The 14,174-nt window shown below is 31.6% G+C and overlaps 1 long non-coding RNA gene across 2 annotated transcripts; it reads left to right on the top strand.

Moving 5' to 3' along the window:
* Positions 1–4,903: 4,903 nt before the first annotated feature.
* LOC101488759 (uncharacterized) lies at positions 4,904–12,247 on the top strand. Of its 2 annotated transcripts, XR_012163226.1 has the most exons (3): positions 4,904–5,290; positions 5,693–8,783; positions 8,971–12,247. It is a non-coding gene; the product is annotated as an uncharacterized lncRNA (long non-coding RNA). The 2 variants fall into 2 exon arrangements; XR_189782.4 differs by having other exon boundaries at positions 5,693–12,247.
* The last annotated feature ends 1,927 nt before the right edge of the window (positions 12,248–14,174 follow it).

Below are 14,174 nucleotides of genomic sequence, written 5' to 3'. Positions count from 1 at the left end.
ATGTTCTTTAATGCTTTAAAAAAAAAAAGGAATATTTTGTTAAGAATAATTTATTGCATGATATTTTCTCACACATTACAAAATAATCCATGATTTAATTATCATGTTACCTTTGCATAAGACTCAATTGTAGTGAATTCTTTATGACATATCCTATTTCTATAAGTCTTATGCACGTACATATTATTATATATTTTTGCATAAAATGAGCATGATCATGTTCTAAAGGAAAATGTGGTTAAAACTCATGGGGAGTTTTATATATTTGAAAAGAGTTCACATCCTCTAAAACAAGAATTTCAAAATATTAGAGGATATCCATCTCATAAAACTCCCCTGAGTTTTATATATTTGAAAATATTATTTTGCTTAAAACATTCATTGAATTTGAGATCAAATCACTTTCTCTAAAATTTGGGAGAGTTTAGAGTCAATTACTTAAACTTTAGATGTGCTGAAATGGGTGCCTTTTTTTTTTAAATTTGATTTAAGTATATTATTTTAGTTATCATTGTCTATATCTTGATTGCAATGTTGACTGAAATAATAAATGGTTCTTACATACTATGTGATTTAATGTTAAATGAAAATTTGATATGAGAATGAACCTCTTAACTACATGATATTTATGTGATCAATTCCTATTCTTGTTGCCTATAATTATCTTTCACTCGCTCAAACTTTTTGATAGATGTCAAAAGGGGGAGATAATATAGAAGAAAAGTATAGATGTATTTTAATGACAGCAAACCTAATGAAATAAATGTTAATTTTTCTAAATGGTGATCTACTGATGTTTGCATTTGAGTGTTTGTTGAAAGAACATAAGTGGTCATGCTTGAAGTGACTCACATAAACAAGTGCATTGTATCAACTCAATAATGAAAGTATTGAGGAACCTAATTTATAAATATAAATATGATTATCCTCAAGCCGAGGATGATCCTGACAATATTTTGCATCTCAATCACACATAAAATCTCTGGAAAGAAGTCAAGAAACACTATGGGTCAAGATGTGTCTATATGAGAACTAGAGGTTGTTAATGATTTCTTAGTGCCAATTTCATTTCTAAAACCAAGTACACCATTTGGCTTTGAGAAACTATACCATGTTGAAGTAAAAACAAACCTTTTTTATATGTGTTTTAATGGCAACAAACCTTATGAAATAAATGTTAAGTTTTCTAAATGGCGATCTACTGATGTTTGCATTTGAGTGTTTGTTGAAAGAACATAAGTGGTCAAACTTGAAACCACTCAGATAAACAAGTGCATTGTATCAACTCAACAATGAAAGAATTGAGGAACCTAATTTATAAATATAAATATGATTATCCTCAACCCGAGGATGATCATCGCAATATGTTGCATCTCAATCACATATAAAATCTCTTGGAAGGAGTCAAGAAAAACTATGAGTCAAGATGTATCTATAACAAAATTAGAGGATAAAGAATCCAAATCCGAGGATGAAGAATCTAAACCCGAGGATGGAAATTCCTCACAATCTCATAACAAAAGTTGACAAGTTGTTCGCACTATTCAAGGAATTGGAAACAAGAAGGAACCTTCTCGTCAATAATAGATCAAGAGGATAATATGAATCTTTTTTATAAATCATATTCTAGAAGGTTACCTAACAAGTAAAAAAGGTGTCAACATGTTTAAACCAAATTCCAAGAATTACATATTGGAAAGAAAGACATACAATCATCTCTCAAAGACTTACATAGATTCGAGGATGATCATCCATGAACATCCTTAAAATCAGGTACACCAGAGGATGAATACAATATCAAGATGATGATAGACGCATATGATATCCTCCAAACAAATTTGACAAATTCAGAAAAGTACAAAAGTACAAAAAGGTTAAGTACTTGACATGAATGACACACTAGTCAAAGTGGTTCGAAAAGGTAAAGCAAAAGGATAAAACAATTGATGAGAAGAGGATCCATGCCAGATGATGAACAATGAAAGGATGAACTTTTGGTTTCATTCATCCTCATACATAGGGAATGTCCAAAAGTACCACAGTACGAAAAAAATGTTGTACTTGACAAGAAAAGCAAGTCCCTACAGCTCTTGGAAAAAGAAAAAGTCAAAAGTACAAGTCATGTCCTAACTAATGGAAAAAATCAAACCTCCTATTCGAGGACATAATACAAACTCATCCTTCTAAACTCATGTATTACAAAAACAGCTGGATGACACTTTTGTAAATTAGATTAATGACCATGGACATTTAATCAAGTCTCCAACGGTCACTTAATACTTTTTCTAGATGAAATTATAACCTCTATGTTAGAGGATAAACAATAATGAAAGAGAAGATGAATCTATGTTAGAGAATAAAACAATAATGAAAGAAAGAATGACTATACGTTAGAGGATAAACAATCATGGAGAGAGGATGAATCCTTGTTAGAGGATAAACAATGCAGAAGATAGAATGAACTTCTGATATCTATTCATCCTCACTCATGGAAAAAAGAGTAAAAGTACTAAAGTACAAAAAGTGTTGTCCTTGACCTATGAGGCACGACATTATAGGTGTTGGAAAAAAAAAGCCAAAAAGGACAAGTCACATTAAAATTGATGAAAGCCTCATCATCATACAAACCAGATCCGAGGATGGACCACCGCAATCATCTTCTCAGCATACTTAATAAGGGGATAAAAGCTAAACGGCAGTTGCAGTTTTACAAATAAAGACAAGACCAAGGAAACTTAGCAAAGTCACCAACATCTATTTTTTTGCTAACCCATATGTTTGAAGCTCCAAAGGCAATTATAAATAGAGAAATATTAATCTTCAAACATCAAGAGAATCATCTACAAGAAAACATCCAAGTTATTCAAGCTTATTATCATTCTCTTTATTCTACACACTCTTCCAAACTTAAGCAGACCCAATGATCATTTTTATTGAGTGTGTTATATACAGCTTCACATCACTAGCTTATCTTAGAAAGTTGTAATTTGATCTCCCAAAACAAATCAAACACATTACTACCTGTATATCCTCAAGTTGATATATACTTGAGTTATTTTGTAAGCCTGCTGAGTCTAGTAAAAATACAGTGTTGTAAGCCTCGTGAGGTTAAAAAAATACATAGTTGAAAATGTGCAGATCAGAGAACGAGTTTTGAGCATTAGTGAAAATATCACAAAGCTGTGAGGACTGTAGTAGCCTATATTATGTGAACCATTATAAATTATGTGTGTGAATCTTCTTAAACTCTACTATCTTTATTTGCTTTATTCACACCATTAGCACACTTATCATACATATTACAAACTCTTATTATTATTCTTTAGATCATCCTCAATAAGAGGAGAATTATTTTTCATCTAATCATCCTCACTCCAAAGACAACTTGAGAGGACAATCTTAGTGCAAGAATTAAATTTTAAAAAGGAACACAATTCAACCCCCCTTCTCGTGACAATCACTTTTACTTCATACAAATCTCAATAAAACATGTCCCATAGAAGCATTTCCCCATCCCAATGTTGACACTCTGGTCGAAAACTCATCCGAATTGAAATAATAGTTTTTTATGGATGCATATTCTAAATACAAGAAAATTCCAATGCATCTTGAAGACTATGAGAAAATCGATGATAATTCTTTATCATATGCATTTTTTTCATTATTTTTAGTATTTAATTATCTTATTTATATTTTGGTAGTTAGTTAATTTTAAGAGTTATTTGAAATAGTTTTTTGATTTTAGCTCTTGAATTCAATAACGTGTTTATGCTCTTATTTCCTTGACTACATATATATTTTTCGTAGTGTTGCTTTGTTTCATTGTTTTAGTAGAATGTTGAATTTTGGTGAGAAATCAACATGATATATGTGAAATATTTTGACCATATCTAGAGTTATATTTGTCTAAATGGAGTCAAATTAGTTGAAAATGAAATCTAAGTTCCTTTGCTACAACATTTATGAAGACATCGAAACAACATTAAGATTAAAAAGGGGTGAAAATGCAATAGATGTCATGCCTCAAATATTGTGTGTTATAGTATAAATGCCTCTGCATGGGACACATTTCTGCATTTTTAAACAAACTATTTATATGTCTCTAAGTGTTGGAGCATCCATGTTGTGCGTTGGAGTGCATGACACCCCTGTCATGCACGTTTAAACAATTTTATCAATTTTTAGACTGTTTTGGAGACTTGAGACTAGTGTCCTAACAACAATAACCTAAAGCAAGTTGGTTATAATACCATTGAAGAAGTATTGTCAAGAATCATTCATAAATAGTGCTTGTAATTCTTCTTTATTCTCTATCATTTCTCCTTTGTCATGAGTAACAAAACTCTCCATTGTTATGGATGAGTAGAACAAGATAAAAATATTATTTGAGTGATTTTATTTTTGTCATACATGTGTTTAATGTTTTTTATCGTTTGGTCACCTTTAAATTATTTTAGGTTTAAATATGTCTTTGGTCCCTACAAATATATCACTTTTTGATTTTAGTCCCTATAAGTTTTTTTGTTTGGATTCAACCCCTGTAAAATTAGCGGCGATCGACTTTGGTCCCTAACGTCAAATCAACATTACAAAAAAGAGCCCCACACTACTAGAAAAACTATTTTTAGTTGTCATATTTAACATCGGCCACCGACACTGATGCTAGTTAGCATCTGTTTAGCGTCGGTCAAGCGCACACTAACCCACCAAATATTTTTTTGTGTTTTCATTAATTAATAGTGTCGGCCTAACCGACGCTAAGTAAACTATTGCATACACTTCTTTATTTTTTAACTTTAATCATCCTTTTAGCGTCAGACTGACGCTGCATTTTCTGATTTGTAAAATTAAAGTTTGTTTTAGTAAAAAAATTATGTTTATTTTTCTCTATCCTTCACTCTTTTTTCCTTGTCCCTCGCCCCCATTTTTCCTATCTTCATTTCACCTCTTAGCCCCAAAAGTGTTTCAGTTTCCTCCTACACTCTTAGCCCCAAATTTGCATAACTTTTCATTTTCTTTTTCATTTTCCCCAAAATCTCAACCAACCTTCAATCTTCATCTCAGTTTTATTTCCCCCAATTTGCATTCCATCCTCCATCTCAAGTTTCTCCCCATTCGCGAACACCCTCCATCTCAGAATCCTTCAAATCACGCCTTCATTCATCGTGATACGAAAAACCCCAAATCCCTAAAATCACTTGAAGCCTTAAGTGATAAAAAACTTGAACTTCAACTCAAATTCCTACGTTTTGCTTTACATCGCCGTTGCGTTTTGTTTAAAGCTTCATAGGTATGAATCTCTTTCTTATTTCATTTTTCTGCATCTCTCGAGTTCACTCTTGTTGATTCCTTTTTTTCTACATCTCTCAAATTCGTTCTGATTTGCCAAGTCCCGTGTTCTGATTTGCATCCCCGAATTCTCAATCTTCGACAACTATATTTTCTCTCTCAGTTTTACTTTTATCTCTCACTGCCATTGCCACTTGCTTTCAATTTGACATTCGTTTGTTGGAATGATTTCCTTTCCGTTGTTAGGGTTTCAATTACATTGTTCCAATCGGTATTGATTTTTAACATCGAATGCCAATTCTGTTAACTAGGAGGATTTTATCTTATTTATAATAATAACTTGGATTGTAATAATCATCTGTGTGCCTGTTACTGATTTAGATTTTATGGATGACCTTTTCAGATGATGATAAAATGCATCCTGGTGGTTCTATGCATTTGTGTGTGCTTGTTAGTTGATTCCTCCTTCTCCTTTTTTGCGTCCCCTGATTCATTTTGAGCATCACCTTCATTGTCACTAGTATTGCTTTGAACAGTGTTCTCATTCTGATTCTCACTCATTTTGAGTAGTGTTTCTGTAACAACCCAACCCTTATCGTTATCCGCACTATTAATCACGACCATCTCGCCCGCTTTCCTCTCCATAGAAAATAACGAGTTTTTGTAACAGTTCAACCCTTACCGTAACCGGCACTATTAGTCACAACTTTCTCGCCCCTTCCTCCACTAAAAGAAAACATTTGAATAACTACGGCAAATTACCCACGGATCCCAGTCCGTGAGTAAATTATTTATTATCTACAGAAAAACTATGTGTATATTATTTATAAAATAAATTGATTTTGTTAAATCCACGGTTATTGCGTGGGTAAAATTAGAAAAATTTGTGGGTATAAAATACAACCCACGTTAAAGTGGTTCAAAATTTCTTCGTGTCGTGCTTACCACAACTTCTCCATAGGTAACTAAAGAGAATAATTTTAATTTTTCTACAAATTATTTGTGAATAATATGCAGGCAAAGTTTTGTTTATTAATTTCTTTTTTTGTTTTAAGGTTTTTGTATTGAATTAAAAAAAATATTTATGTGAAATAACTCATCATTCTCACATAACTAAAAAACTCACTCATTCTCACTTGTCTCTATAGAACCCTAAACCCTTATTCTTCTTCCAACCTCCTCTAGATTGCAACCTTCTCCAACCCGAATTTCCGCCACTTTGTCGCCTCGACGTTTTCTCTTTCTCGTTCGCAGGTTCTATCTCGTTTTGTCTCGTTCTATCTTGTTCTCTCGTTCATTTTTTGTTATCTCTCTCATTTGCTCTCTCTAATTTATTCTATTTTCATGATTATTTGTTGAGTAAAGGAAAAAAGAAATGGTTTATTAATCGATTTGAAAACCCTAACTCGTTCTCTCATTTTGTTTTGGCACAACTCACTGAAATTCTTAACATCTCAAATTCATTATTTCACAGGTACGAATTTGAAAATCCCTAACTCTTGTAGTTGATTTGTGTTACAACAATGTGCATTGGTTATGTTATTTACATGTGATTATTTTGTGTCTGAAAACTTGGTGTAGTTTGTTTATGAAGTGAAATTTGATTTTGCCACTCTGCATTTTTCAACGATGAGCATTTAGTTTGCCTTCGATAGCTTCATGTTTCTCTTCTATTGTTAAACTTAGCTTGAATCAAGGATTGCTTTGTGTGACTGTAGATCAACAATTTCTATTTTACTCTCTGAATTCGAATGGATAGTCCTTTTTACTATTCAATGGACTTAAGAGTTTTCGCTACTGAATCTTGCTAAAAGTGGGGATGATAATTTCCTTGTTCTTGAACAAGTATGAAAGTGTTCATTTGCATCTAGAAATTAACTAAATATTGTGATTTAACAAGAGCTTAACTATTTTAAAAACTGGTCAATTAGAACATCTTGATGCTGAAAAAGAGATAAAATTTCCTTCAGTGTAAAATTTTATTTTTAGAAAGTTTTTTCGCATATATATTTTTGTAGTGTTTGTTTGGCATTGCCCTCAAAATTTGGATAAGTGTGTTATTGAAATGAATGTACCAAGTTCTTGAAATGAATGTGCATGATTGTACTTTAGTTTAGTCTAGGCTTTTGCATTACATGATTTTTATGACTAAAAATCCTCTTTTGATGTAAAATTAAAATATTTATCAGTTCTGGTTTTTGTATGTTAGTTGAATTATATGAATGTAGTTTGTTTTGCTTTTGTAAGCACTGAATTTTTTGAATCATCATTATTATTTTCTTTGTTGCTTTTCCACATTATTATCCTTCAATACATTGATAGTTTATATGCAACCAGGGGACGTTGGAATTAGTTTCTTTTGAAGATATTGATTCCATTTGACATTAAAAGCCCCATTCAAATGACTTCATACTGCCATTTATGAATATGATTGCATTCTTGGATTGAGATACTCATGATTTAATGAGAGAATACATAATAAATTATAATGCTAGATCTTAATTGAGTACACTTGTTAGACTTTCAATCATTTGAATAAAAGTTTATACCTACAAACAACTAAAAATTGCCTTTAGCGGTCACTAACGATGAGATTCCTCATTTTAATATGTCGTTAAGTTTTTGCTTTGTAATGTTGCAATAGCTAAGATAAGGAATATGTTAAGGAGATTTTGCCATATTGGATTGTATTAAAGATGTATTTTTCTTGCATTTCTATTTAGTTCATGTTAATTAAATAACAATTAGTTAGTGTGGTTCTTTCAAGATCTCAACTAGTGTTGCTATTTTAGTGAATATAATAAATTTTATGTATTTAAAACCATTTACTGTTACATTTGTGAGTTGGAGTGCATACCTATACTTTTCAATTAATTTTGTAGGTGACTCAATACTAGTTACCTCTCTGTTTGATTGCTTTGGTTGGTCACAACAAGAATTCATTGAATTTGTGAGGGCCAAAAATATATTTTAAAAATAATGGAGGATATAACAACGCTTTTTTGACAAGCGCTGTTGTAGGGTCATATAGCGCTTGCGTATAATGTTTACAAGGCTTTTACAGCGCTTGTTCACAAGCGTTGTAAAATGAATCGTCCTCATATAACGTTTTACAACGCTTTTGGAGTGCTTTAAAAACAAGCGCTGTAAAATATAGCGCTCCCACCTGATTTTACATAGGTTTTACAGCACTTTTTGGACAAGCGCTGTAAAAGACTTGCGCTTTCAAATAATTAAATGCCTATTATAACGCTTTTTTTTACAAGCGACGTAAAAGACATGCGCTTTCAAATAATTAAATGACCTATTAGAGCGCTTTTGTTACAAGCGTTGTAAAAGTCTTATAAAAATCATTTACTTTAAATAAATAAAAACAAATTTAAAACAAATTTACGAACCCTCATCTCCAATACTCTGGAAACCCTCTTCTCCTCTACGTACTGTGCGGCCATCTACTGTTCCTCCTTTATAAAAAATTGAATACGTTGTCTTAGGTACTGTATTTATTAATTTGTTGTTTTTACGAAAACTAATAAATTGTTACATAATAAATCATATAAAATCTTTTCTTTTTTGAAATTTGTTGATTTGTTCTGTTTTGAAATCTTTTCTGTTTTGAAATTGATACATAATGGTTGATGTTATCACTAGTTTATTATTTTTGTAACTGCATTTATATAGGTCATATAATATGAACCTGAAATGGATGTCTACCAATCGATTGTCAAAAGTATGAAAATGGAGTGAAGGAGTTTGTTGAGTTTGCAGTGAAGAATGCAAAAGATCTAAATAGAGTCGTTTGTCCTTGTTTAAAATGTTGTTTTGGAAAACGTGTTAGAGAAGATGAACTGAAAGGACATTTAGTATGGAATGGAATTGATCAAAGCTATACATGTTGGATAAGACATGGTGAGAAAAAAAAAAGGAAACATTAATTTTGAGAATGGTTCGAAATATGCTTCAACTGACTTTGATACAGATACATATGAGCCTGACCGAGTTGAGGAGATTGCAAAAGCAGTTGAAGAAGATCTTCGGAATTGTTCTAAAATGTTTGAGAGTTTGTAGAGTGATGCAGAGAAACCATTATATAATGGCTGTACTAAATTCACAAGACTGTCGGCGATATTAAAGTTGTACAACTTAAAAGCGAGTAATGGATGATCTGATAAAAGCTTCACAGAATTATTAACACTCTTAAAAGATATGTTGCCAGATGATAATGAACTTCCCAGTCGAACCTATGAGGCTAAACGGATTTTATGCTTTATTGGCATGAGTTACGAAAGGATTCATGTGTGTCCTAACGATTGCATTTTATTTCGAAACGAATATGAATTACTAAAGGCGTGTCCGAAATGCAATGTCTCTCGATATAAGAAGAAAAAATCTACTCCAGCCAAAGTCATGTGGTATTTTCTTATAATACCAAGATTTAGGTGCATGTATCGCAGTGAGGAAGATTCAAAACACTTGACATGGCATGCAGATGAAAGAATTAGAGATGGAAAATTTCGACACCCTGCAAATTCTCCTCAATTGACAAAAATTGATCACGAGTATCCTGAATTCGGGATAGAGTTAAGAAATCTAAGACTTGCACTTTCTACTGATGGAATGAATCCACATGGTCTTCAAAGCATCTCACATAGCACGTGGCCTGTGATTTTGGTAATATATAACCTACCTCCATGGTTATGTATGAAGCGTAAGTTTATGATGTTGTCTCTGTTAATTTCTAGACCTAAACAATTGGGGAATGATATCGACGTATACTTGACTCCTTTAATTGAAGATTTAAAAATTATGTGCGAGACATGTGTGGAAGTTTATGATGGGTATAAGAAAGAATGTTTCAATTTGAGGGTTATGTTCGGCACAATTAATGATTTTCCAGTATATGGTAATTTATTAGGATATAGCATTACAGGTTAGTGTGCATGTCCTATATGTGAAGAGAGTACAAATTGGATGCGGTTGAAACATTGTAAGAAAAATGTATTTCTTAGACATCGTAGATTTTTACCTTATAGTCATTAGTATCGTGGGTGGAGAAATGCATTCAATGGAAAATTAGAGGAAGGTAAAGCTCCTTTAGCACCGACTGGATATCAAATACTTGAAAAAGTACAAGGTTTGACCAATAAATTTGGCAAACCTTTTGCGGGAGAGCTGGTGAAAACTGGGTGGAAGAAAAAGTCAATTTTCTTTGAATTGCCATATTGGAAGAAAAATGTATTTGATAGTGTTATTGGTACGTTACTCAATGTTCCACGAAAGTCTAAAGATGGCGTCATTGCAAGATTGAACTTGGTTGATATGGGAATAAGAAATGAATTGGGTCCCGTAAAGAAAGGAAATCGCACATATCTACCTCCAACCGCTCATACTCTATCTAGAAATGAAAAAATTGTTTTATGTAAATTTCTACACGAAGTTAAAGTTCCAGAAGGATACTCTTCAAACATTAAAAATTTGGTTTGTATGAAAGACCTCAAGTTAAAAGGTTTGAAGACCCATGATTGTCATATTATAATGGAGCATTTGCTACCAATAGGTATACGTTCCATTTTACCTGAAAAAGTTCGACTAGCCTTAACTAGATTATGTTTCTTCTTCAGGGAAATTTGTAGTAAAGTGATCGACCCTCAGAAATTACCGACATTGCAGAGGGAAATTGTTGTTACTTTGTGTGAGCTTGAAATGTATTTCCCACCATCGTTTTTTGATATAATGGTTCACCTTACTGTTCATCTGGTTAAGGAGACACAACTTTGTGGGCCAGCTTATATGAGATGGATGTATCTGATAGAACGATATATGAAAATATTAAAAGGGTACCTAAAAAGTAGAAGTCGACCAGAAAGTTGTATTGCTGAACGATATATTGTTGAAGAAGCTGCTAAATTGTGTACTGAATATCTGTCCAATGTTGAATCTATAGGGCTTCCCATGTCTCGTCATTCGAGAAGAATATCAGGAGAAGGGATAATTGGAAGGAGACTAATGACTATATCAAGGACCGAACGGGAGCAGACACAATTGTATGTTATGCACAATGATGATGAGGTTCAATCGTATGTTACAATACACATGGATCAGTTATCTCGTTTGAACATGTATAGGAATCAAAATTGGATAACATGATAGCACAATTGAAGTTTTATAACATGGTTAAATAATCACATAAAGTCAAAGTTTGATATAGACCCCGGATCAATTTCACAGAGATTGAGGTGGCTAGCAAATGGTTCGAGTTTACATGTCTTTTTTTACACTGATTATGTAATTAACGGCTACACATTTTATACCAAAGAACAAGATGATCTGACCACTATGCAAAATAGCGGAGTCACTCTCGTAGTTGAAGCGATGCATGTCGCAAGTGCAAAAGACGAAAACCCAATATATGCAAATCTATCATATTTTGGGGTTATTGAGCGCATATGAGGGGTTATACTACACAATGTTTCGTGTTCTCATATTTTGTTGCAAGTGGGTTGATAATAATAATGACGTTCAGATTGATGAGTCAGGGTTCTTGCTTGTCGATTTTAATATGGTGAGATACAAAGACGAACCTTTTATTTTAGTGTGGCAAGCTCAACAAGTGTTTTATGTCATTGATCCTGCTGATGATAAATGGTATGTTGTCCTATCAACCAATAAAAAAAGTGATGATAACAATAATGATGAAGATGTTGGTAATGATCTTTTATTTGCAACATCACAACCACATGAAATTATGATAGTTTATATCTTAAAGATCACATGAAATCCATTGTTTCGTATCGTTAATGGACAAACAAATGTGAATCCCACTAGCAAATAGAAGAAGGGCATCTTAATGTAGATGTTTAATTGTTTTAGATAAGCCATGTAATCTGAATTGAGTTCATGTAATTTAATTGTTTGAACATGTTTAGTTGTTTTATATAAGCAGCAGTATTTGATTTTCTGCTTATATTTATTTTCTGCTTATATTTAGCTTGATCTTAGTGTTTTATACTAAGTTCATATAATTTAATATAAACTAGTAATTTACATGAACTGAACTAAATATAAACTAGTAATTTACATGAATTGAACTGAACTGAAAAAAATCTAAATATAGGTAATTTACATGAACTGAATATGAAAGGTGCTATAAAAAGGTTTTTAAAAAAACAGTCATATAACATAAGAAAACAAAGAGATCTTTTACCGCGTTTATTCTACAAGTGCTGTAAATGAGCCTTTTAAAAATAAAATAAGAAGGCCTTTTAGAGCGCTTATTTGAAAAAACGTTGTAAAAGACTTTTAAAAAAAATGTCATATAACAAAAGAAAACAAAAAGGTCTTTTACAACGCTTATTCTACAAGTGCTGTAAAAGAGCCTTTTAAAAATAAAATAAGAAGGCCTTTTTGAGCGCTTATTTGAAAAAGCGTTGTAAAAGGCTTTTAAAAAAACAGTTATATAACAAAAGGAAACAAAAATGTCTTATACTGCGCTTATTCTACAAGCGCTGTAAAAGAGCCTTTTAAAAATAAAATATGGAGACCTTTTAGAGCGCTTATTTGAAAATACGTTGTAAACGGCTTAGGTCTTTTAGAACGCTGTCGCGTCCGGTTTGTCCGAGAAAAAAAAAAGTCGCCACCAATTTTATTTTTTATTAAAGGAAAAATTGGATAAAACCTAAAATAATATTTTTGAACCAAAAATTTGGATTCGGGAGTCGATTACGAGTAGAGAATTATTAACACCCTACGACGTCCGTTAGAACGGTTACCCTATAATTAATTATATACAAACTATTTATTTATTTATTTATTTATTTTTACCCGTCATCCACGATTGAGAGTGAATAATATGGCGCGGCGAGCGAGGATGAATTTCATCCGGCGGCCGAGACCATTAATTCTACTCCTAAAGGTGAAAACATTTATATGTTGTTATGATTTTTTTTAGTTATAAAGACGTATTATGAATATTATATTACAATATGGTGCAGTTTATTTTCTCGGCCTATAAACATCAATTGGTTATATTTTTTTATTATTATTTTTGTGTTGCAAAGAAAACAATTCTAGGATTAAGCGATTCTTTAAAAAATAAAAGCTTAACACATGAGTTTACTTTTTACAAACAGGAAAAAAAAAATAGAAAGCGAAATAAAATATATTTAAAAAAAAATGCAAAAAACAAAACAAAAGACTAATAAGCAGAAAATTAGAGAAAAAAAAAAGATAAGAAAAATGATACCTTACTCCTGAATTGTTGTTTTGCTAGACCGATTGTTTCAAGATCAGATTTTCTTCTTCTCTTTTGCCTACTAATCTCTCTATTTTTTATGTGCTCTCAATTTATGTTTCGAATTCTCCCCTTTGTCTTCTTGTGGCCGACTATTTATAGACTTTTTGGTATAGATTTCAAAAGACAAAAGAATAATTGTCAATTGATTACCATTAATCTATTTTTGTCAGTTTTCTTTTCTTTTAATTGGCCACAATTATACCGATTCTTATTGCTATTGATTCATTTCTTCGGTTTTCTTTTCTATTCAATTGATCACCATTATTCTGATTTTTATGACCATCAATCAATTTCTTTTCGATTTTTTTCATTTATTTTGACCATCATTGCATCGATTTTTATGACCATCAATTCATTTCTTTTCAATTTCCTTTATTTTTATTTCTTATTATTATTTTTATATTTTAGAAAATAGTCTGAAAAAGAATTAGAGGCAAACAAGAACCGAAAACACTTGTGATTGTTAAAAGCTTATATCCCTAATTATTTATTTTTATTTTTATATTTCTTCACATATAATTATATATTTATTATTATTATTATTATTATTATTATTATTATTATTATTATTATTATTATTATTATTATTATT

The sequence above is a fragment of the Cicer arietinum genome, chromosome 5 (assembly GCF_000331145.2).
Source record: "Cicer arietinum cultivar CDC Frontier isolate Library 1 chromosome 5, Cicar.CDCFrontier_v2.0, whole genome shotgun sequence".
Lineage (NCBI taxonomy): Eukaryota > Viridiplantae > Streptophyta > Magnoliopsida > Fabales > Fabaceae > Cicer > Cicer arietinum.
Note: the sequence above shows the minus strand (reverse complement) of the source record. Positions and strands in the feature narration are given on the sequence as shown.